The following is a 25800-nucleotide window of genomic DNA, read 5'->3' on the forward strand; positions in this document are numbered from 1 at the left end:
AGAATGAGTTTATTTCTATCAAATATGACTTTATAAGGAATTATAAAAATCAATCATTGTGGTAGTAATCATACACAGTTAAAAGGAGGATCCCAATCACATACTTAATTACATTATATTGGGTCTTTTCTTTTATAAATATATTTTATTGATTATACTATTATAGTTGTCCCATTTTATCCCCTTTATTACCCTCTGCCCTGCACTCCCCTCCCACCAGCATTCCCCCTTGCCCGCATTAGTTGTCTATGGGCCATACATATAAGCTCTTTGGCTTCTCTGTTTCCTATACTGTTCTTAACCTCCCCCTATCTGTTTTGTACCTACCATTTATGCTTCTTATTTCCTGTACCTTTTCCCTCTCCCCGTCCCTGCTGATAACCCTCCATGTAATCTCCATTTCTGTGATTCTGTTCCTGTTCTAGTTGCTTGCTTAGTTTGTTTGCTTGTTTGTTTTTTAGGTTTGATTATTGATATTTGTGAATTTGTTGTCATTTTTATGTTCATAGTTTTGATCATCTTCTTTTTCTTAGATAAATCCCTTTAACATTTCACATAATAATGTGATGTGAACTCCTTTAACTTGACCGTATCTGGGAAACACTTTATCTTCCCATCCAATCTAAATGATAGCTTTGCTGGATAGAGTAATCTTGGATGTAGGTCTTTCCCTTTGATGATTTGGAATACTTCTTTCCAGCCCCTTATTGCCTGCAAGATTTCTTTTGAAAAATCAGATGATAGTCTTATGGGAACTCATTTATAGGTAACTGTCTCCTTTTCTCTTGCTGCTTTTAAGATTCTCTCCTCTTTAATCTTGGGTAATGTGATTATGATGTGCCTTGGTGTGTAGTTCCTTGGGTCCAACTTCTTTGGGACTCTTTGAGCTTCCTGGACTTCCTGGAACTCTATTTCCTTTGCCAGATTGGGGAGTTCTACTTTGTTATGTTTTCAAATAAGTTTTCAATTTCTTGCTCTTCCTCTTCTCCTTCTGGCACCACTATGATTTGGGTGTTGGAACGTTTAAGGGTGTCCAGAGGTTCCTCAGCCTCTTGTCATTTTTTTGAATTCTTGTTTCTTCATCCTGTTCCGGTTGAATGTTTATTTCTTCCTTTTGCTCCAAACCGTTAATTTGATTCCTGGTTTCCTCCCATTCACTGTTGGTTCCCTGTACATTTTCCTTTATTTCACTTTCATAGCCTTTACTTTTTCCTCTATTTTATGACCATACTCAGCCACTTCTGTGAGCATCCTAATTACCAGTGTTTTGAACTGTGCATCTGATAGGTTGGTTGTCTCGTCATTGCTTAGTTCTATTTTTGGAACTCTGATCTTTCATTACGGCCATATATTTTTTTGTTGTTTTGGGGCAGCTGTTACATAGTAAGGGGAGGAGCCTTAGGTGTTCACCAGGGCAGGACAATCCACTTGGCTGCATTGTGACAGTGTATGTGGGGAAAGGAACAGAGAGGGAACAATTCCACTTGCTCGACTCCCTTGGCTTTCAGTCACTTCCCCCACTACCCACAAGCAAATTGGGCCCTTCTGGTGCTGATTCCTGGGTGGGTGGGTTTGTGTACATTCTAGGACCCTGTGAATCTCTCCAATCACCTCTCCTGTGTGGCTGGGAGTTTCTCCCACTGCTGCAACCCCTACAGGTTTTACCCTAGAGATTTTAAGGCTTTATTTCCTGGTGCTGGACCCCTGGGTTGTGTGGTCTGTCTCCTTCCACTTCCCAGTTGTTCCTTCCAGTTTATTCACATGCAAATGTGGGACTGCCCTGTCTGCCAGCCACCTTGGCCCTCTAGCCCCTGTCTTGCTTCTGTCCTCTCCTCCCTGGCTGTCGGTCTCTGCCCTTCCTACCAGTGTGAATGAATGTTTCTTCTTTAACTCCTTGGTTGTTTGACTTCCATACAGATCTATTTTCTGGCAGTTCTGGTTATTTTTTTGTTTTTAAGTTTGTTGTTGTCCTTTTGGTTGTGTAAGGAGGCAAAGTGTATCTACCTACACCTCCATGTTGGTAGGAAGTTCTTTTGGGTCTTAATGGTACTAGAAATGTTTCCTTGAGGCAGAGTACTTGACCATAGGTGATTGAAATGTCTTAGTAAGATTCTATTAAAGTAAAAGGAAAATCTTTATGTGGTAAAGAGACTCTGTAACTTGTTAGTAAATTTATGCTTTTTAGTCTTTTATAACCATTCTGGTACCAAAAAATATTACTTTGAATTTTTTTTGGCATTGGTAAATATAACTCGTAGATAGCTCTGACCCTGGATTTATAATAAAAACATTAACCCCTTCAAGAAGTTAGTAATCTGCCCTGGCTGGCGTAGCTCAGTGGATGGAGCATGGGCTGGGAACCAAAGTGTCCCAGGTTTGATTTCCCAGTCAGGGTACATTTCTGGGTTGCAGGCCATAACCCCCAGCAACCGCACATTGATGTTTCTCTCTCTCTCTCTCTCTCCCTCTCTTCCCTCCCTAAAAATAAATAAATAAAAAATAAAATCTTTAAAAAAAAAAGAACAATCCTTTAAAAAAAAAAGAAGTTAGTAATCCCCCACTTTAGTATGACTTTGATATTTGGGAAAACTATTAAGCCTATCATCAGCCTACAGAATGTAATCTGCTTACTGGTTGTTGTTGTTTTTTTTCCCTCTTCTTAATGTTTTGGTCTAAAAACATGTTAAGATCACCATGTGTTCTTTGTGATTGCTGATTTTTAAAAACTATCTTAAACAGGAGCTCCAGTGGCGTAATCAGTTAGCATGTGGTACTTATAAAAATATGTTAAACTGATTTTTAGTATAATAGTGCCTTAGCATTAAAGAATGCTCTTAATGTCCCTTAGAGTTTAATAATGCAATGACATCTTAGGGAAAGTTGAAATATTTAAAAATAGATCTTTGTAGAAGTTTTAAAGTTTGTTTACTTTGCTGTGTTTACCAGGACACATAGAGCTCAGTTTTTATTAACGACAGGGGCATGTGCAATTTGGGGAGTCCCCAGACCACTTCTTCAAAAATAGGTATGTTTAGATTTATCAAAATAGTACTGGTGCTCCATCTCCCATCCTCATACACATACGTTATGGGCCACCAATTTCTGTTGAATTATGCCATATAATTTATGGAAGTGTTGTTTGTTTGTTTGTCTGAGTCAGGTTAAAAGTTCTCTTGGTACTGCTTTTTCCCAAAGAGCTTCATATGGAAAAACCTAGGAGTGTATGATACTTTGGGGATTTTTAATTGTCTTTGATTACATTTAATTATAATTTTACATTTCTAAAAAGCAAATTATCTGATTTCAGAAGCTAACTGGTGTTTTGCTAAATCTTTTATCACCCTTCTTGGTAGTTCAAGGATAGTCTGCATTTGTCCTGTGGTGGTTCTAATGGCAGCAGTCAATTAATCAACTAGTATAAAAGTGTTTATCTGATACTGACCTTGTGCTGGGCACTTCCCTGAGTATTATGGGATAAACAAAGCCCCTTGAGCTAGTCAATAAATTTTAAGTGGTCATGACCCTAAGTCATATCTTTTGTCTGAAAACTGAGTACTGGGCATATGTTCAACAAAGAGGGTACAGAAACACCATCCCAAGGGTGTTTTCCTTTTATTTTCCCAAGGAGCTGCCAGAGGAGTAATCACTAGTCCACTAAATCCTAATCACTTTTGGCGACTGAAGATTATCACTCTCTACAGAGAAAAGTTTCTAGAGTAAGGCCAGTGGCAGAGGAAACCTCAGTCAGAAAACAGGCTTGAAAACTTTCTACTAACTTTTTTCAACATTTATGGAGTGCAACATAATGTGTTAGGTGCTAGGACTGTGAAGATAAACAAAACATGAATTCTCTCTCTTCTGTGGGACCTTAAGGGGTAATGGAGAAACCAGATTTGTAGTTGCAAATGAGAGTCCTCAGTGCTCTAACAGTGGCGTGTGCTAAGCATTTGGGAGCACATAGGATGCAGCCTAACTCTGCCTGAAGGAAATGGGCAAACTGTGGTTTCCGCCAATCTCTTTAAGTGAAGAAAACAGACTTTAGATTTAGACAAAAGCCACAGAGGAAAATAATGTGGATTAAAAGCCCAAAACATAGTTATCCAAAGGAACTCAGAAATAACATTGCATGAGCCCATGATTTAAGATTTGCCAGAGGAATTGAATTTGTAGTTCAGTAGTTGAGAAGGACATTTTACTGTGCTCTGAGAGTCAAATGCTTTTTTATCCTGCCTATATCAGGTCGTCAATGAAAGTTGATTAAAATGATCACATTTCCCCCCCAGGGACAGATAATTATTATGTAGACAGAGAGTGGAATCCAAATTATATCACAGGCCAGGTTTAGGCCAATTTTATTTTTAGTATTCCTTTAGGCACCTGATAAAATATTTTAAACATAAGATTGTTTTTCTTTAGACTAAGTTTTCATTTTTTCCCCCTACCTAGTAGTTGATATTGTTTCATGTTCCCAATGTCAGGCCACCAGTTAGTTTCTTTATTCTGCTGCACATTATTCTCTTCCAGGGAACAGCTTCCTTCTTCACTTCCCTGAAGCCCTTACAACTGTCAGCCTCACTCAGTGAAATTCTCAGCTCTTTATGTCCCATCACTGGGGAGCATCACACACCCTAGGCCACAGATGGCAAACACAAGGCCCGTGGGCCAAGTCCTGCCCTCTAGCTTGTTTTATCTGGCCCGGCGCCTTGTTTCTACCAGGCAGCAGTGCTGAGCTCTTGCTTAACTGTTAAGAAATAGTTACATTTATACAGTTCGAGAATTACACTCAGCCCTTTGAAGGCAACCTCGAGGCTGATGTGGCCCCTGGTGAAAATGAGTTTGATACCCCTGCCCTAGGCCCTCTGGACTAACTGTGGAGAAAGGTTGATGATGGTGATAGAGATGATGATGTTGGTGATGCTGAGAAGAAGGTTATTGCCATCAATATACTCATTCCCAGAGAGTTAGTATACAGTAGTTCAGAGTGTGAGCCTTGGAGTCAAGCTGCTTAGGTTCAGTGCCAGTTCTTTCACTTCTTAGCTCTGTGACCTAGGCAGATGCTGTTACCTCTCTTGGACAAAATTTTTTCTCTCCCATAAAACAGGTGTGATCAGAATAGTATCTATTGTGCCATAGGATTATTGGGAGAATTAGATGAATTAAGGCATACCACATAATAAGAGCTCAAAAATGTTATTTAGTCGACTCAAGTTTGTAACTGGCTCAGTGCTAAGGATATTATGTCTTAAGTCCCCACAACAACCGTGTAGGTGCTGTTTATTACCTTTTTGTAGAGGAGGAAATTGAGGCTTAGAAAAGTTAAATAACTTGTCCTTGGTCACATGGTCCGGATTCAAACTCAGATCTGTGTGATTCCAGAATGCCTGCTCTTTGGACTAAAACGTGATGCCCTCTGGGAATCACAGAACAACAGGAGTGCTGCCACAGCTCACTGCAGTTATGCCAGCTGCATCTGTGGGCCAAGCAGCGCGTGCACTAGGGAACTGTACTGGACCATCCATCAGGACTGAGTTCTAGTTCGGCTTTCATTGCCTTTCTTTTGATCTTGAGCAAGTCGCTTAAGTCAGTCATTTTTCAACCAGTGTGCCACAAAGGTACACTGGTGTGCCACAAGAATTTTTAAAATACATAATACTTGGCTGTTTAGTCAGCGGCACTGACCTTTTTTCCCTTAGATTGTCAAATAAAAAAATGACAACAGCAAACACAACAATAGCTGTTTGGTGTTAGTCAAAATTATATCTATTTTTTTGTCAGATCATCAGAAAATATATTGGTGTGCTGCAGAATTTTAGTAATTAGTTTACATGTGTTACAAGATGAAAAAGTTTGAAAATCACTAATTTAAATACTTTTGAGGCTCCGATTTGTAATCAGTAACCTGGAAATCATAGTAGAGTTGCTTCAAGTGTCAAGTGAGACTATAAGAGTGGTCGGTAACCACATAATAATTCATGGAAGAGAATAAAGTGCCTAGCTTACCATATGGACATTTTAAATAGACAGAACAGGTAATATCACTTAACTTTTAAAAACCTTATCTCCCCTTTGAGGTTATTTGAATTTTGTTTGCTACTTTGGAAAGTTAGAGGTTGATTTTGTGCTTCCGGGAATGAATCTAAGGTTCTAGGGCACTGATAAAACTAGATTGGCCTGGCACCTGAAGCTTCGGGCTACCAAACACCATAAATAAAAACATTTAGTGAGCAGATAATAAAAGTAACATGTAGCTGGTGTTGGTTGGATCAGGCATGGATTTGATACTAAAGAGAATCACATCTGAAAAATATGTTAGGCCTCCCCTTTCTGTGAATCTTTTGTTATTGCAGATTGAAGTTTTCAGATAGAACATAATATAGAGTTATATCTTTCTATGTATTACTCAGCCATCCATCTAGCACAATGAGTGATGCAGAATCCATATGACCTCCAGAGATAAAGAAAAGACACCCATTCCTTACATCATTTTTATGAGAATTAAACAAACAGATCTAGTTAGCTTTCTGACTGATTTCCACACCTGTGGCAGTTAGAATGGCGAGGAGAGTTTCATGCAAGCAGTCAGGGGTGAGAAATGATTGGAGGAGCCTGACCAAAAGGGGAAAGAAAACCCAAACCATAAGTTTTCTTGGTATGGAATCTTTAAGAAAAGCTTGTTCACTTTTGTGAACTCATGTCAATTTTGTGAGATAGTTTAAGAAGGTGAGATTAACTTATTTTGATGAGGAAGAAAACAGGGAATTTTATTACCTGCTCAGGGGCTGACAACTTTAATTGGTGGGTCAGGAATCGAACCCATATCCCTCACTTGCTGGCAAAAACTCCATAAAACTAAACAGGAGTAACATCATAGGCCTTAGGGACATTATGTGAATGCTCAGCAGGATTGATGTTAGTAGTAAATGTCTGGAAACACTAACAAAGGATACAATTATGTTGGTGTGGTATAAGAAGGTGGGAAAGAGTTCCCCATTTTAAGAAGATTTTCATTTATAACTTTAAAATTAGGAGATGCCCTGTCTGGTGTGGCTCAGTTGGTTGGAGCTGGTTGGAGCATTTTCCCATAACCGCCAGGCTGCAGGTCGGTTCCCCTGTCTGGGAGAGTTCCCCTGGTTCCCGCGTGTAAACCAATCAATGCTTTTTCTCGTTTGGATGTTTCTCTTTCTCCCTTCCTCTCTCTCTAAAAACAGTGAAAAAATGTTCTCAGGTGAGGATAAAAAATAAATAAAAATCTGAGAAAAAACTATTATGGTACTCAAAGAATATAAAACGGAGATAACTAGAAAACTTAGTTGCTCTAAGTGGCTTATTTCCTGAGGCTGTGGATTGACAGGTGCTTTGGAACGGAAGAAGGGTGAACCAGTGTAGTGGTCTTGAAACGTTTGTGCTCCAGTAAAACAATTTTGAAAACTATGGATTCCCTGGTTGATATTTAAAATTTTGTCACAAGTTTAAATCACTTGTATGGTATAATCAATTGTAAATACATTTCTTGATAAACTTGTCATACCATTCTTAAATAGTTGAGTCAAATACCATAGCTATGTATGACACCTATCACTGTCCATTTACAAACTGCTCTTTAACAGTCAGAAATCTTACTGGTAATTTCTCTCTTTAAAGTCTTTATTATTACACTTTTCCTAGTAAATTTTGTCCTTATGTATTATATGTTTAAAAATCTATTTGTGATCACCCTATCATACTTTGGTGATAAAATTTAATTTACAGTGACAGAACTCTCTTGTTGTTCAAGAAGTTATCACAGTGATTATACAGTGAGTATACAGTTGATCATAATGTGTGAATTATAAATTTTTATAAAAGAGAAAATACAATTCTATTGGAAATTTATCTTTTAATATATTGTTGGTGCTTTTCTAATTAGTTCATATATCAGTGGATGAATATTATTTATTACAAAGAGTTTAGCATATTCTATTAAATATATGCACTGTTGAATTTTGTTTACATAAGTTGAAGAGGATGAGAGTGTTAATAAAGCAGTGTCACTCAAATATTTGAACTTAGGGCTTAAATTCAAAATCACAATGATCTATCACTTAAAACACTTTTAATGATTTATCAGCTGACAATCAATTTAGGTTCTTCTCTATTTTTAGTCCAAGCAAAGAATTGGCAGAGAGACCCAAGTTGCAAAAGAGTGGTTAGGGAGATACACTTTTCACCATCAGTATTTCTCCTGTGTCCTGCCCAGAGGCTCTTCCCTACCCCACGCAGTGCCTGCACGTGAGATTTGTGATGGGTGAGTTGTGCCTTGATTTTGTCAAGTGGGAGAAGGGGAATTGGAAAAGGTAAAGTGGGAAGGTGAAATCTGCTGTGTGGGAGCATTCTCAGGTACATTGGTTTCAGGGAAAGGTGTTTAGAAAAGTTGATATGTAAATTGATTTAACTTGTTTACCTGTGTACACTTAATACCTTTTGGAAAGTTGCACATACTTCTGAGATTTTGACTTCCCTCATTTGAAGGCTGTTGTGCTAGTAACCAGTATATTACCATATTACCAGTTCTTAATTTAAAAGATTTTTTAATCCCTGATGCACTCGCACGTGTGAGTGTGTGTGTGTGTGTGGTGTGTGTGTGTATTCTTTAAACCTAAAACACAGCTGACCAGGGTAAGTAGTTGTCTAGGGTAATGTCACAGGTCTCGATTGCTTCCAAACATCTGTTTATACATTGTCCTTTCCTGAGCATGAATCTTCATGATTCTAATTTTCTCTAAATTTTCCAGATCAGGATCAATACTTTAATTATCTATGTAACTTTTTCTTATACATCTTTTGGTAATCCTAACACATTTATCAGTACTTTGGCAAAGCATATCTTAAACAGCTCAATTAAGAAATTACTTGCCATTTTGAGTAAATAAGAAACAATTGGGCGCACTCAGATTACTTTTTTTGCTCTGGCTTATTTCTTTTTGTATCAGTTCATAAAAATTAAATACAGTACAAGAGATGTCAGACATAATTTATTTTAACTCTTTCCCTTTACTGAAAATGAAACGAGAGAGATTAAACCAGTTGTCCAAGGTCACAGAGTTGGTATTGGAATAGTAGAACCTGCATCTCCTGACTCCCAGTATTACACCCCTTACTGCATCACACCTTCTGCTGCCTTTTGCTAAATTGCATTCCTCACCTCAGTCCTACTTAATATTATTTCTCCTGGGGGTTGACTGAGCTTTTGTTGACTCAGCATTATTTTTCAAACAGAGAAGCATTTGCTTTTTCATTGAAGAGTTTCCTCCAAACAAAAATACTTCTTATCCCCTGGCAAATACTTTCTGTGGCACAGTGGGACACAGGGAGGCGAGCCTGGGGCCCTGCGGCCCCAGGCAGTGGCACTGGGGGAGGGGGAATGTTAACAGGTCAGAGTAGAGGTGGATTGGCAGAGCGGGGGCTGGTGGGAGGTGGGAAGCTTACATCATTTCCCTGCAACTGGGCTCTGGCGAGTCTGTAAGGCCTCACTTTCCCCTGTGTAATAGTTTACCAGATTGACAGAGATTCGTAAAAGAAAGAAAAGGTATGGCAGGATGGATGCTCACCCCGTTCATAAATCTGCTATAGGATGAAATTGTCAATAATAACTAGAAGCAGCCAGGACTGTCTGTGCTTCGCTCTCCCCCCCACCCCCAGCTCAGTTCCTTTCTGCTCCGCCCCATCTCTGCTCTTTCTGCTGCTCAGATCAGCTTCCTGCTTCTCTTGAGCTGTTCTCCTATAAAGCTGGTCTGCTTTCACTGAAAGCATTATATTCATAAGTCTGAGTCAGGTTTTGTGGAAGTATTGTTGGTTTGGTTTTCTTTGGGGGATGGAGGGGAAGGGAGGAATTTAAAAAAAAAGGGGGCAGGCTGATGAAAAAGCAAAATCATCATGAGTTTTGTTGTCACATCTTGCCGGTGTTACAACCAGCTCTGTAGACTGCCGCACTGAAAACATTTCTGTGAGAGGTATGTGCTTGAAAATGGAAAGGTGACTGTTGGCTGTGGAGCAAACTGCCCGCCCAGCAGCTGCTTAGATGGCTGTAAGGTCGGAATTCTTCCTAGTGTTTTGATAAGGCAAGGGAAGTCCTTACTTGAAGCGTGCGTGGTACAGTTAACCAGCTATTGGTAAAATGTGAAATGTGTGCTCAGTTAGTCCCCACATTAGGACTCCTGAAATGTTCATTCAGGATGAATATTTCTAGTCAAAACCACGGTGTTATTCCAGGCTCTCTTGGCGGTGGCTGTCTGTAAACAAGATGATGATCTTTAATACTTCCCTCATTATTTATGAACCACACGACAAAGATTAATGAGAAAGACTTCCAGTAGCCTAGCAGAAGTTTCAGATTCATTAGGAGCTTTTCCATGACAGATGGCAAAAGTAAAAGGAAATGGTTGATGAGTTTACCGTAACCTAAAGTGAAAGTTTTCAAGTTTAGAGGGTGTGTTATGGCTAAGTGGAGAAGTCTGGAGGAGCCACCAAAATTTAGAATCATAACCCCACCCACTAGAGTGCATGCCTGAACTATATCATAGCCAGAAGCCTTTTGAACACATATGGATGTATCTTTTCAACAGAAACTAGGGAATATGTATAAATGTTTCTATTTAGGTATCAAAAGAATAGTATTAAGAATAAGAATGTAACCAACACCAAAGGAAATGTGGAAAACTGTATATTGATTATGAAATACTCAGGCTTGTTCTAAGAAGTTTCAGAGAATATTTAAAATAGGTAAATACAGTGATTTTTGTCTTGTACGTTGGATAAACTAGTGTGGCAGAGACCATTCAAACTACAAAATAGTTTCTGCTTGATTTTAAGAATTATTTTATTAAGAAACTTGAGAATTCTTGAATGTTAGCATGTTTAAACTTATTTTACAAAACTTCAGAATTGTTTATCAATATATAAATGTGCCCATTCCCACAAAGGTAGTAAGTAGTGCTTAAATCATTGAAAGTGCTCATGAACAGAATAAGCTAGTGCTTATAAGTTAACTTAAATTTTTCCATTTAAGAAACTGTGCCATTTAAACTTCATTTCTTTTCATGTGTGTGCAAGGAGAGCTAATCTTCACAATTATACCAGATAACATTAACAAGTTTAAAAGATAAAAGGTTCTAGAACAAAAGATCTGGGAAGTAAACCTACTGCAGGCTTCTGAGAAGGAATCCTCTTTATGGCAGGTGGCCACCCTGACTGTATTAACTTGGTCATTCTCAAGTGCACATTAGAACCCCTTGGACAACTTTCGTTTTTCTTTTCTTTTTTTTTTTTAAACTAGCAAGTTTATTTATTTTTTACATTATTTTTTTTAATTGTGTTTTTTCCATTACCACCTAACCCCCTATCTTTGCCCAGGCCCTGTCCCAGAGATTCTAATTTAATTGTTGGGTGGAGGAGAGGGCTGGGCATTGATAGGCTTAAAACTATTCCCAAGTGTTTCTAATGTGTAGCCCGAGTTGACAATAGTTTGCATTTCCCGAACATCCTCAGTGGTGTTCTGTTCTGGGAACCATTCTGTTTTGGGTACCATTTGGATCAACACCAAATCTGCTTTGGTATATGTCCTCTTAGGTCTGAACTTTGTCACTTGCAGCTCATCATACATTTACCATCTGTCCCCCAAGACTTAGCTTTTACAGGCTAGAGAGTCCTACTTTCTTCAGTCTTCAGGACTTGCTTTCTAGGTTCTTTCCCGTTCTGGTCTGTCTCTGGCATGGAATTGCTCTTCTTTGCCAGTATCACTCTTAAATAGGATACTGCCAAATACAATCCTGGCGACTCATCCCATCATTTTAGATGTGTGGTGCCCAGCACAGGATGTGGAGAATACAGTAAAGCTGTAATTCCCTTGTTCTGGACAATATACTTCTGTTATTGGTGACAAAGACTACGTTAGCTTTTTTGACAGTCACATCACATTGTTGATTCATGGTAAGTTCGAACTCAGCTCAAGCTCTTAGTTCTTTTTCATGGGAACTGTGTGCTCTGACTCCATGAGTGTAGTTTTTCTTTTTTTTACTGTAGTTCCAGATTTACATTTATGCTTGTGAAATGTAAGAGGAAAATTCAGTGAATCATGTATTCCCTACAGGGAGAGGGACATATCCAAACTGAATGCCAAAAGTTTATTATGTGCATATAATAACAAGCTTAATGAGTAATCTGTACCAGTCATTTGAATCCACAGCTCAATTTAATCTGCTAGTTCAGTCTGTTTTCCAGTGACCCTTCTTATTCATGACTCCATGTTTACTATTCAGAGTTAAGAACTCATTTGACTATATTTGTAATCAATATGTAGGGGAGGGAAAATAATTCTCCTTCCATCTACCTAAGTTCTTCTGCCTGGTCTAATAGTAAAATTGACACGAGACAGGTTCCCAGGAGAAAATTACCAAATTTATTATGTATGTTCATAGTGGGGGCTGCAGAAGAATATGGCATCCAAGAACGAATTGGCCAGTTGAGGCTTACATGCTGTTTTGGACTAAGGGGAGGGAGGTGGTGGTCTAGGGGAGTCTGACAGACTTATAGTAAGGTGAGAGGTAGCTCCCTTCCTTTAAGCAGGTTTTTCTGTCTACATTTCTTTAGGCAGGTAAGGGGGAAGTAAAAGACTATTTTTGAGTCTTTCTTAAAAATAACTAGTGTAAGATTATCAGTATCCCCAAAAGGCATATTTTGGGGGTTCATATTCTTCTCCCCCTCAAATACTTTGTCGAATGCCCTTTCAGTATCGAAACACATGATATCCATGGTATTCTCTTATACTATTTGTGTATTATCTTTATATTATAAGTCAATGTGTTGAATTTGTTACAGCATTCTTGTATAATGAGAGAAATAGAAAATACTTTGCAGATGAGCAGGTGAACTTGTCTAGGATCATAAAACTCACTACTGTCAAGGCTAGAACCCACTTCTAGCTCCCTCGGTACTCCAGTGCTCTGTGGATGAATCAAACCACAGGTGCTGATGCCATTTGTTATTTAGGGTAAGACTTCAAAGAAAACTGAAAGGAAATAAAGCCTTCATGGATGCCCCACTGTCTCTTTTGGGATATTTAATATTTAATCCCTTACCATGTAGCCCAATCAACTTTGGATTTGTTTTTAATTTAGTATTCTGCTCAGAGCAATAAAAGAGGAGCCAGCATTACTATAGTATTCTTAGGAGTTTGGACATCCTTAACTCCCCTTGGAAAGTTATTCCCCCCCACCCCCACCTCACACACAGTTGATTGTAATATCGCTTTGCGTATAATTACTTATATACCATGGGAAAGTTTTAAGTAAGAGAGAGGTATATATGGCCAGTTTTCTAATTTTGCAGATGAAGAAACTGAGACCCAGGCAGAAAAGGCTTGCTGTATCCATGGTGCTTAACAGTGTATTTAGTATATAAGCATGCTTAGCACACAAGATACACTTTGTAAATAACTGGTTATTGCACAGCTTTCTTCAGTATTGTTTTCTTCTTCACATAGGAATTGGTTTACCTTTCTTTTCCCCCAGCTTTGCCCTTGGGCACCCATTTCCTTCAAAGTGTTGAAATGGAACAGATTTTTCAAGAATACCTATTACTTAAAAAAAAAACCTCCAGTGACACAGTACAAGCTCAAGTAACCAGGTTTATTCTTCCAGCTTTTGACTTATTGGAAAATAAGTCCCTTTCTGCCCCCTTTAAAAATGGATTTAAAACAATTTAGTTAAAAAGAAAAGAAGAAGAAGAGCAGTAAAAAAAATGAATAGCCTAGGGCTGTCTGTATTCATCTAGCCCAATGACCACATCTTCATTAGGGTCCAATGAAAACTGATGCTCACAGCAAGGCTAAGCCTAATGTATGATAAGCCCTGCAGTCACCAGTGATTTAATTATGTTCTCTATACTGTACTTACTAAAGTAACAAAGTATACTTTAATACATTTGGAAAGGTTTTCAATAGCAGTGGCTGAAACAAAAAGCCTTTATAAGTAAATTCAGTCAATCAGACCAGGCTGTTTTTCAATATAGCCTTTTGGTCAATATAGGTTTGATCGTATGGCCTCCTTTACAGTTTGGAAAAACCTGCTTTTATTAACTTGATAGAGTATCAACAGGAACACCCTGTGAAGCCACATTTTTAGAGTATCCCTTGCTGCTTTTGCCCCAGTAGTCCCAAGTGTCTATTTTCTAAGCGTATTTAAATTACTTCAATTAATAGTGGTTGTATTTTTATGTATTTCTCTTAACTCCTGTCCTGAAACTCATTCTCGTAACCCCTTCATTGTTTTTATGCTTCAAAATGATGCTTTTAACCAGATATTTTTAACAGAAAATGAAGATTAAATGTTCACAGAACCATGAACCATGGATACATTAGCTATATGAAAGAATACAGGTTGAGGCACTGGCATGGTAGCTCAGTTGGTTAGAGTGTTGTCTAATAACACCAAAGTTGGGGTTTGCTGTCTGGTCAGAGCACAAACAAGAAGCAACTAATGAATGTATAGAAATAAGTGTAACAAAAAATTGATGTGTTTCTGGCCCCCCAAATCAATTAATTTAACAATTTAAAAAACAATACAGTTTGAAAACTGTAATATGACAAATCAAGGTATGATTACTTCCAGAATTAGTTGATTCTTCATTAGTACTCAGTACAAAGTATCCATATTTGAAATCAAAGGTGAGATATTAGAAAAAAAACATGGGTTAGGGAGTAAAGGATTCATTGCAAATACTTCTTGGTGTAGAATATTAAATTGTAAAGACCTTAAAACCTTACCCCTCTAAATTGCTATTCAGAGAGTACTTAGAGACAGTCTTCTAAAAGTTTCAACCAAATTACTGTTTTACGTGGCACATCCCAGCAGTGATTTTTCTATACATTTTTCTTTGTTACTGTTATTATTATAAAGAAACTGGGTGGAGCTCATCAAACTTTAGAGAGAGTGCTGGATAACTGAACTTTTAGGTCAATTTTTGGTATTTATTTATAAAACCTGTTTTTTATATAGTGAACTTAACCTCTGAAAATGTGTATATGTGTATATGCATGCACACACATACACATATATACAAGTTCTTATAGCCTAAAAATGATAAGGAATTGCAAGAAAATAGTGGGCTGGTTGCTGAAGTATCCATAATACATAAGTTTGTCTTAGTCTATTCAGGCTGCTGTAACAAAATGTGACAGATAGGATGGCTTATAAACAACATTTATTTCCCATAGTTGGGCAGGCGGAAAGTCTGAGATCAGGGTGCCAGCCTGGCCAGGTGAGGGCTCTCTTCTGGGTCACAGACTTCTTGTATCCTCATATGACCAAAGGGTTAAGGGCATTCTCTTTTATAAAAGCACTAATCCCTATGCTGTACACCTGAAACTAATACAAAATAATATTGAATATAAACTGTAATTGAAAAAAAAATAAAGGGCTCTTAAGTGGCAGTCCTAAATAAAATAAAAATAAAAGCAACAATCCCATTCATGAGGGCTTCACCTTCATGTCTTAAGCACCTGTCAAAGGCTCCACCTAATACCATCACATTGGACATTAATATTTCAACACAGGAATTTGGAGGGGGAAACATTCCGACCAAGGTATCCTATCCCTGAGACCCCCAAATTTATGTCTTCCTCATATGCAAAATAGATTCATTCTATTCCAGTTGCCCTCTAAAATCACATCTAAATATTATCTACATCATACATGGGTGAGACTGAAGGTATGATTCAAACAAGTTACATGTTTCCAAAATATAATGGTTGGATGGTCATAGAATTAAATATTCATATTAAAAAAGGGGGAAATAGGGAAAAGGGGGTGTAATAGACCCCAAGTAAGTAAAAACCCAATAGGGCAAAGGACATCAAGTCTTAGGGCTAGAGGGTAATCTTTAACTCGATGTTCTGTTCACCAGGCTGAATGGAGCAGGGGCCCCACCTTGGATACACTCAGGGTGACCCTACCCCCATGGCTTTGCTGGGTGCAGCCCACACAGCAACTTTCGCAGTATGGAATGGCATGCCTGTGGCTCTGTCGATTTGGGGTTCCCTGATGGCTTCAGCTTTTTTCCTACAGCTCTGTGGGGAATTGCCCTAGTGGGGGTCTCTGTGGTGGACTTGCCCTCACTATGTCCTTCTGCCCTTGTAGCTCCAGGCACTTCTATCCTTTGAAATCTGGATGGAGGTAGCCAGTGCCCCACTGGCTCCCATAATTTTGAGTGGAAGGTCTTCTGGCCTGTTGAAAACCAGGCAATGTCCTATGCCCTTTTGAAAGCAAGGGTCCCTGATGATCTCTGAATTGCCTTCGGGGTCCTTCTCTTGTCTTGAAGAATATCACAGGTTCCCAGTAGAATACCTCTGTGGTTCCATCCTATATATCCAGAGAGATCTGATGACCGGCCTTCATTCATTTTTGTATCCTTCTCCTTTCAGATTGGCTGTTTTCCTGCTGGTGTGGCTGAATAAATTCTGGGTTCACACCCGTACTAATCTTTTTATCCAAAGGTCTCTTGGTCACACCCTTAGTGTTCTCTTCCAAGACACTGTTATCATATGGGTATGTTGAGAATTTTCCAATTTAAAACATTTTTGTTTTCCTTTTAATTAAAATTCCAACTTTAAATCATTTTTTTCTTTCATTTTCCTATAAGCATTCAAGAGAAGCCAAGCTGCACCTTCAACACATTGCTTAGAAATGGTTCAGCCAGATACCCAAATTCATCACTCATACTTCCATCACTCACACATTCTGTCTTTCACAAAATACTAGGACATGTACAGTTCAGCCACGTACTTTGCTACTTTATAACAAGGATGGCCTTTCCTTCATTTTTCATGAATATGTTCCTCATTTCTGAGATCTCATCCCAATGGCCCTTACTTTCATATTTCCATGAACATTCTGTTCATGACCACTTAGGTTTTTCTGTGGGAAGACTGAAGCTTTCTCTACCACTCTTTTCTTCTGAGCCTTCACAAGAATTGCTTTTAGTGGTGTGTTCATGGTAATGTAGGCTTTTCCTTCCATGCACTTCAAAACCGTTTCAGCCTCTAGCCACTATTCAGTTCCAAAGCCACTTCTCATTTTGAGGTTTTTGTGATAGCAGTATCATACTTTCAGCAACAATGTTCTAACAACAAATATTTATTTCTCACAGGTCTGGAGGCTGGAAATCTAAGATCAGTCATAATTTGATTACGAATGACTTAGCCTCTTACTAGGAGAATTACTATTATTGTTAAGCTCCAGAGAAAATGGATGTCAAGGGCCTTAGCAAGTAGGCCTAAGTTAACCTAAATAAAACACCAAGTCAAATATGTATGACTTATATATTGAAATATAATATATTTCTATATTATAATTATTATAATATATAATATGATATATCCTATATGATACCTTCTATCATAATACCTGATAATACCTTCTATATCATCTTTACATAAATCTTAGAATTATTTGATTATTTTTATTAAAATACTTTAATTAGATTTATTTGAAGATATATGAGGTCTGTCCAGAAGGTATCCATCCATGTAATATGAAAAATAGAGACATTTATTGAAGAAGATACAAGAAACATTGTATGTAGGACAATGACACCTCAGTCCTCTTCAAAGTAGGCACCTTGGAACCTCACACAGCTCTCCCAGTCACTGTGATCTGCTGCCCCATCATATTTTCCTGAATCTCATTGAGGGTCTGAAATCTCTTCCCTTTCAAAGGTGATTTTAGTTTTGGAAAAAGCCAGAAGTTTCAGGGCACCAAATCTAGGCTATAGGAGGGCTGAGTCACCTGGGTAATTTGATGTTTCGCCAAAAAACTGCACGAGATGTGATGCATGAGTGGGCATGTTGTTGTGATGAAGCTGCCAATCACCAGTTGCCCTTAACTGTGGACTTTTGAATCATCTGAAGTTCGCGTGGAGGAATGTTCAAGTTTTACACAAAATTTGATGCAGATCTGTTATTTTGCTCACTCAGTCATTTTGAATGCGACAGCCGCACAGTACACATGCTCAGTGGTATCTCCCAGCCCCACTGACTAGTACAGTGAAGTCATCACTGTCCACACATGGGAATTCCAGTCCACTCTTCTTGGCTGCCAGGTTACATGGATGTCGTGCAAATCATTCTCCTTATATTAACAATGGCTGGACTTTTCTGGAAAGACTTTGTATAGGTATCCTTATTTTTATTTAACAAAAGATCTATCCTACTCTGGGGGCTCAGGAAAACCCATCTTGGAGAAAGTGATGGGTAAGATAAGATGTGACTAGTAGATTTATATGTAAACTGGGCTGGGAGTGGCAGGAGGAAGTGCAAAGCACCTGAGGTGAGAAAGAGCAGGATGCCTGAGAGAAACTAGAAGAATATTATGACTAGAGTTTCAAAAACAGCAAAAAGGATGGTATGATACAGTTGGAAACCAGAATATGTGGAATTTCGTGTGCTTTGGTGAGATTATGGCAAGCTAGGGTGCAGGGTGCTTGGATTTGCATTTTGTAAAGATTAGTCTGGTTGCTACAGGAGGGATACTTTGGAGGGAGGCATAAATGGGGATTCAGAAATCATTTAAGAGATTGTTATAGTGGTAGGTTGGGCCAGGTGGTGGCAGTGGGGATTTAGGAGCTTGAATTAACAGTGTTTTATGATTGACTAGATGTATAAGGGTAAGGCAGGGGAAACCACACACTAGCCTTAGCATCCGGTACATTGGACGTATAGTGACAACCACCAAAATAGAGAAAGTCCCAAGAGAAGCAGAGCTAGGGGCTGTAGAGCAAAGGCAATGCATTTAAATGTACACATGTTGAGCTTGAAGTGCCGGTAAGATACCCAGAGTGAATTTTCATTTATAAGTAAAATATATCTGGACTTTAGAAGAGAGAATTGGCTGAAATACAAATTTGGCAGTCATTGGCTTATGGTAATTGAAGCTTCCAGGATGAATGACACAGCTAGGAGGTGAAAGTAAAAGCTGACCCAGTAACCCTAACCCAAGACCCTGCAGAGGAGACACTTTCTACCCAAGGAATGAAAACATGAATAAATACATGGTGGTCACTTGCTTTTTGTTTGTGAGTTTTTTAAATCAACATTGATTTATATGTTTTCACTATATGTTTTATTTTGAAATTATGGATTCATATGCAGTTATCAGAAATAATACAGAGAGATATATACTCTTTATCCATGTTCTCCCAGTGGTAACTTCTTGCAAAACTATAGTACAGTGTCACAACTGGAGTACTGACGTATACACAGTCAATATGTGGAACATTTCTTCACCTCACAAATCCCCCATGTTGCTTTTTTTATAGCCATATCCAAAATCTCTTGTCTCTACCCCTTTGTAACTCCTTGCAACTGCTAACTGTCCCCCAGTTTTATAATTTCATGTAACTTGTTCTATCAGTAGCTTTTTATTCTAAATAGTCTTCTACAGTGTGGAGGTATAACAGTTTGTTTAACCACACATTGAAATTCATCTGAGTTTCCAGTTTGGGGGTATTATGAATAAAGCTGCTATGAACATTCATGTGCATGTTTTCATATGAATTAGGGTGTTAATGATAATTGCATGTTCAATTTTTACTGTTGCATTTCACAAGATTTTTATATACAGGGTGGGGTAAAAGTAGGTTTACAGTTTGTATGGAAAATAATATAATTAATAATAAAACAAGAGTAAACTGTGTTTTGTGTATTCATAACAGCACACCTACTTTAGCTCCACCTTGTGTATTTTAAATATTAATCCTTTGTCAGCTATGTATTTGACATGTGTTTTCTTCCAGTCTTGTAGATTATTTTTTCATATTCTTTTATAAGGTTTTTGGCAGAGCAAAAATTTAAAATTTTGATGGATTTCAATTAATCAATATTTCCTTTTATGGATTGGGCTTTTGGTGTCAAGTCTAATAAGTTTTTTTGAAGATTTTATTTATTTATTTTTAGAGAGAGAGGAAGGGAGAGAGAAAGGGAGAGAAACATCAGTGTGTGTTTGCCTCTCACATGGCCCCCACTGGTGACCTGGCCTGAAACCCAGGCATGTGCCCTGAATGGGAATCGAACTGGCGACCCTTTGGTTTACAGCCCGTACTCAATCCACTGAGTACACCAGCCAGGTGGAGTACACCTGGCTGAGTACACCAGCCAGGACTCAAGTCTAAGAATTTTTAACCTAGCCCTAAATTCTGAAGATTTTCTTGTATATTTCCCCCCTAAAAGTTCTGTAGTTTTGTTTTGTACTTCAGTTCATGATTTACTGTGAGTTAATTTTTGTTTATAATGTGAGTCTTAGCTCAGGGTCTTTCTTTTCCTATGGATGTCCTGTTGCTTTGACACCAGTAGTTTGAAATGGCTATTCTTCCTCCATTGATTTGAGTTTGTGCCTTGGTCAAAAATTAGATAGGCATGTTTATATGGATCTATTTCTAGGTTCTCTGTTCTGTTTCATTGATCTATGTGTCTGCTCCTCCACCAATATCATACATTTTCAATTACTATATAGCTGTATAATAACCCTTGAAATCAGCTAGATTGATTCCTCACCCTTCTTTCTTTTCTAAAACTTTTGAGCTATTCTAGTTCCTTTGCTTTTCCATACTGTCTGTATTTACTGTATCTCCAAAACCTTGCTGAGATTTTTTTTTTAAAAGAATTCTCTTAGCCCTGGCTGGTGTAGTTCAGTTGGTTGGAATGTCATCCTGTAAACCAAAAGGCAGTAGTTCCATTCCTGGTTAGGACACATGCCTAGATTGCAGGCTCATCCCTGGTTGGGGTGCATAGGAGAATCATCTGATGTTTCTCTCTCATATCCATGTTTCTCCTTTCTCTCCCTCCCTTCTTTTTAACGTCAATAAGCACGTGCTCAAATGAAGATTAAAAAGAAATTGTGTTAAGTCTGTATATTGATTTCGTGAAAATTGACATCTTTTTTATATTCAGTCTTCTAGTTCAGTCTGTGTCTTTTCATTCTTTGAACAGTTTTATTTTTTAACCATTGTAAATGATACTGTAAATTTGGGTGTCCACATGTTCATTTCTAGTATATGAAAAATTTTAATTTTGATGTCCATATGTTCATTGCTCATATATAAAAATACAAATGATTGTTGTATTTTGAAACTTATATACTCTCAGGCCCATTTTAGAAGTTTTAACAAATACTTTTTCTGATTCCATGCTCATAAGATTATTCTTCTCTTACCTGTTAATACGGTATGTTATATTCATTGATTTTTGAATATTGAACCATACTTGCATTCCTGAAGTAAATCCCTGGTTATGTTGTATAATTTGTTTTATACATTGCTGAATTCTATTTCCTAATATTTTGTTAGGAATTCTTGTACCTGTACTAATGAGGGGTATTGGTGTGTAGCTTTCCTTTTTGGTATCATCTTTGTCTTTGGTATCAAGGTAATACCAAAATACTTTTTGTTTTTACTTTCTTGGATTTCTTCTCTTTATTGTTTTCTAAAATTTCTTCTTATTTGGGTTTATTTTTATCATTTTCCAGTTCTTAAGGTGGGAGTTTAAATTACTGACTCATAAGGTTTTCCTCTTTCAAAGCATTTAGTGCTACACATTCCCCACTGAGCACTGCTTTTACTATGTCCCATAAATTTTGATATGCTGTATTTTTACTTTCATTCAGTTCCATGTATTTTTAAAATAATTTCCTTCAAGACTTTTGATCCATGGATTATTTATGAGTATATTGTGTAGTTTCCATATTAGGGAGTTTTCCTATTAGCTCTGTTAATGATTTCTAATTTGATACCATTGTGATCAGAGTATAAGATTTAGATTCTTTTAAATTTGCCGATGAACTTGCTTTATAACCTGCTATGTAGTCTTTCTTGGTATATATTCCTTGTACTCTTGAAAAAGAATGTGTATTAGATCCTGTTATTTGATGTTCTTGAGTTCTTATGTATCCTTTGGATTTTCTCTCTAATAATTTGATCTATTGCTGACAGAGAACTGTTGATGGCTTCCACTCTAACTATGGATTTATCTGTGTCTAATTTTAGTTAAGTTTTTACTTCATATATTTGGTAGCTCTGTTATTCACACATTTAGGATTGCTGTATCATTTTAGTTATGTGGCTGGCCTTTTATCATGATGTAATATTATGTTGTGTGTCTGGTAAATTTCTTTGTTCTGAAGTCTACTTTTTTCTGATTAGTATAGCACTCTTGGTTTATTTGATTATTGTTTGTGTGATATACTGTTTCTATTTTATAAATTTTTAACCTATCTCATTATATTTGAAGTGAGCTTCTTACAGACAGTATAATTAGATCATGTTTTTTCAATACATTGACACTTTTTAGCTAGTGCTTTTACCTCCTTATGTTTTTACTTTCTCCATTTATAGTATGATTATACTGTCATCAGACATTGTTATAATTTGTTTCAACAATCAAACATAATGTAGAAAACTTGAGAAGGAAAGCCTATTGTAGTTACACATATTTTTGTTTATCATGTCCTTTTTTATTCTTCATATTCCAAGTTTCCTCCTTTTATTCACCGCCACCCGCTTTGTATTTATTGAACTTTTTTAGCTGCTCTTTTAGGTTAGGTCTGCTGGTGAAAATTCTGAATTTACCTTTATCTGAGAACGTCTTTATTTTCTCTTTTTTCCTGAAGCACATTTTCACTGGGTATAGGATTCCAGGTTAACAGGGTTTTTTTGTTGTTGTTGTTGGTTTTTAGCTTAAAAAATGTGCCATTGCCTTCTGATCATTACTGATTTGGAATCTACTCATGTAAATTGTTGTTCCTCCATGTAGTAAGGCTCTTTCTTCTCTTTCCACATTCAAGATTGGGATGGAGTTTGGGGTGAGATGATATGTCTTGGTATATGTCTCTTGCCCAATTTGGGAAGTTTTTAGCCATTATTTGTGTGAGTACTTTTTCATCCCTGCTCTCCTCTTTCCTTTCTTCCTGGATTTTAGTGACATAAGTTTTGGATTTTTTTTTGTTCTTGTTCTATAGATCCCTGAATCTCTGTTTAGTTTTTACTTTATTTTGTTTACTTTGGGTTACCTCTTTTGTTTTCTTCGCTAGTTTACTAGTTCTCTCCTCCCATTCTGATGTTGAACTCATTTATTTAAGCTTATTTTAGTTATTGTATTTTTTCAGTTCCAAAATTTTCTCCCATTTGGTTCTTTTTTACGTCTTCTATTTTTTGGCTGAGACTTTTCATTTTAATTTGTTTTAGGCATGTTTGTGGCTGCTCATTGAAGAATTTTTTTAGGATGGCTACTTAAAAACCTTTGTTAGATAATTCTAACATCTTTTCTTTATCTATGGATTGTCATACTTCACTTAGGTTGGGATGCATCTGGCTTCTTCTGTTCCAAGTCTAGAGTATGTGGGACAAAAAGGAAATCTGGGGAACGCACTGCTGTTTTTGTTCTTCCATCAGAGCTGCAGTCCCTAGGTAGTCAAGTTTGTTATTGACATTCGGAGTCTTATGATTGTTTCATATATAATCAGTGTTTTTTGTTGTTGCATTTAGTGAAAGAATTAGGGACAAGTACTTCTGTGCCATCTTTCTGACAGTGGCATTCCCTGGTGCGTTTTTTAATGTGGGTGAGAAAATAAAAACACCGTGTAGGTGGTATTATGGAGAACTTAGCTTGGAATTTCCAGGTGGAATTATTAATATTGGAGCGGATCTTCCCAAAACAGAGAGATTCTTATCTCAGGAAATTTAGATGTTTCTCAGCTTGCAGACCTGATTTGCTTGGTGATTTGCTGCTTGGTGACTGACAGTGGATACCATGTTCTTCGATTTTCTTTCCACGTGCTATTTTGGTCTCGGTTTTGTATATACAGTACGGCAGGAAGCATATTGGGTAGGATTACACCTTTTTAAGTCATTTTAAGTTCTGAATCAACTGGCTTTTAGTGCAAAGGACCAAATGCCCTTTAAATTAGCAAATTCATATAATTCATCTCTTATAATTTTTTTATAAGTCTCTAGCAATTTGCTTTTCTGTTTTTTAAAACAGGCTTTAATTTTTTTTATTTTTACTTTTTAGGTTAACTGGCAATAAAATTGGTTTTTTTGTGTATAGTTCTGTATAGTGAACTTTAAAACATGAATAAGTTTTGTATACATTTCAGTGTTAAAATTTAGAAAGCTCCATTGCCCCCCAAATTATCATTGTTGTCTATTTGTAGTCACACACACCTCGCAAGCCCTGGCAATCACTGTTCTGTTCTTTATTACTGCAGTTTTATCTTTCGGAGCATTTAGTGTGAATGGAGTCATATGGTATGTAAGGCTTTTGAGACTCAATTTTTCACTTCCTATGATGCCTGAGATTCATCAGAGTTGTTCTATCAATAGCCAATTATTTTTTTCTCCTGAGTGGCATTCATATATATATGTATACATATATGTATATATTTATAACATGTTACATATAGTATATGTTATAATATTATTACATATAGCATATTACATGCACCCATTACAGTTCTTTATTTATTTAGCCATTGGGTTCTTTTCATTTTATGGCAATTATAAATAAAGCCACTACAAACATTTGCATACAGACTTATGTGAGTGAGCATGTTTTGATTTCTCCCAGGTTAATACCTAGCAGTGGGATTGCATGTTAATATAAGAAAGCTACACTGCCTTTAAGTCCTGTCTTCTCATCCTTTCAAGAGCGTTTGCCTCACTTGTCAAAACATTTTTATAAATCTTCTCTAAAGTCTTTGTTAGATAGTGCTGTCATTTGTGTCATTTTAGAGTTGGTATCTTTTTTTTCCTATGCAAGTTTAGATTTTTTGTATTTCTTTATATGCCAGTTAATTTTAGATTTTATCCTGGACATTTTATTTTCAGACTCGTATCTTTTGAAAATCCTATGGAAAAGTATTGGCATTTTAGTTTAAGTATGCAACTGTTTCAGTTAAGTTCAGGATTCAAGTTTCAACCAGCCCTCTGTGAATTGTTCTGTGTATCAGTCGTTTAGTTTTCAAAGGCTATTCAGTGTTGTTTGGAGTTGTTTTCCCACATCTTTGCCACCCAGTGGCCAAACTGGGAATTGAGCAGTGCTCTAGCTAATAGTTCAGTTCTCAATGTCTACTTAGGATCAGACCCATGCGTGTGTAGCTTGGCTTGAGACCAAGGGCCCATTAAAACTACTCTCATCTCCCACTTTCATTTTGTTTCCCTGGTTGGAAAGCTGGGGCTTTAGTTATGCTAACTCTGTAGTTCCCATGTCTGTGGATAAGCGGTGGGAAGTTACAGAAAGAATAAAAGCAACAGGGTTTTGCCCCACCCTCTTAGGACCAATGTTCCTCCAATCAGAAATGAAGGTTCCCTTTGCTCAGAGTTTTTGCTCCTGTGGGCTTCTATTTTTGCTACCTCCCTCTGCTACCACAGAAATGCTTGAGGCCCAGCACATGAGAGAATGGAGAAAATAGTACTTCAAAATTTGTTGTTGTTCTTCTATTTTCCTGCTTCTGAAATAGCTGCAACATGCACTGTGTCTAGGTTTTATAGCTACATTTAGTGGGACAGACAAAATGGAGTATATCTATTCTTTCTCACCCAGACAGGAGTTCATTGGGTGAACTAATGGGGTAGCCCATTGGGTGGGCTAGCTTTAGTGTTGAAATAATTAACAGGAAGAACAGAGGTAGATCCCTGATTTTGTGGAGTCTGAAGATCATTCAATTTGGAGGCCCTCTTAAGGGAAGGAGTATAAGTTTTGAACATGAAATTAGGCAGTGTGTT

The 25800-nt window shown here is 37.4% G+C and overlaps 1 protein-coding gene across 16 annotated transcripts in view; it reads left to right on the forward strand.

Annotated features, from left to right (window-relative positions):
- Positions 1-25800, forward strand: part of BBX (BBX high mobility group box domain containing) — a 263476-nt gene that overhangs the window by 61004 nt on the left and 176672 nt on the right. Inside the window, exon 1 of one of the 16 annotated variants that reach the window (XM_028504980.2) lies at positions 9838-9989. The exons of the other annotated variants lie outside the window; for them this stretch is intronic. The gene's annotated coding sequence lies outside the window, so the exon portion shown is untranslated. Of the gene's footprint in view, positions 1-9837; positions 9990-25800 lie in introns of those variants that run through there. 16 annotated transcript variants of the gene reach the window in all.

Source organism: Phyllostomus discolor, chromosome 2, assembly GCF_004126475.2.
Source record: "Phyllostomus discolor isolate MPI-MPIP mPhyDis1 chromosome 2, mPhyDis1.pri.v3, whole genome shotgun sequence".
NCBI lineage: Eukaryota > Metazoa > Chordata > Mammalia > Chiroptera > Phyllostomidae > Phyllostomus > Phyllostomus discolor.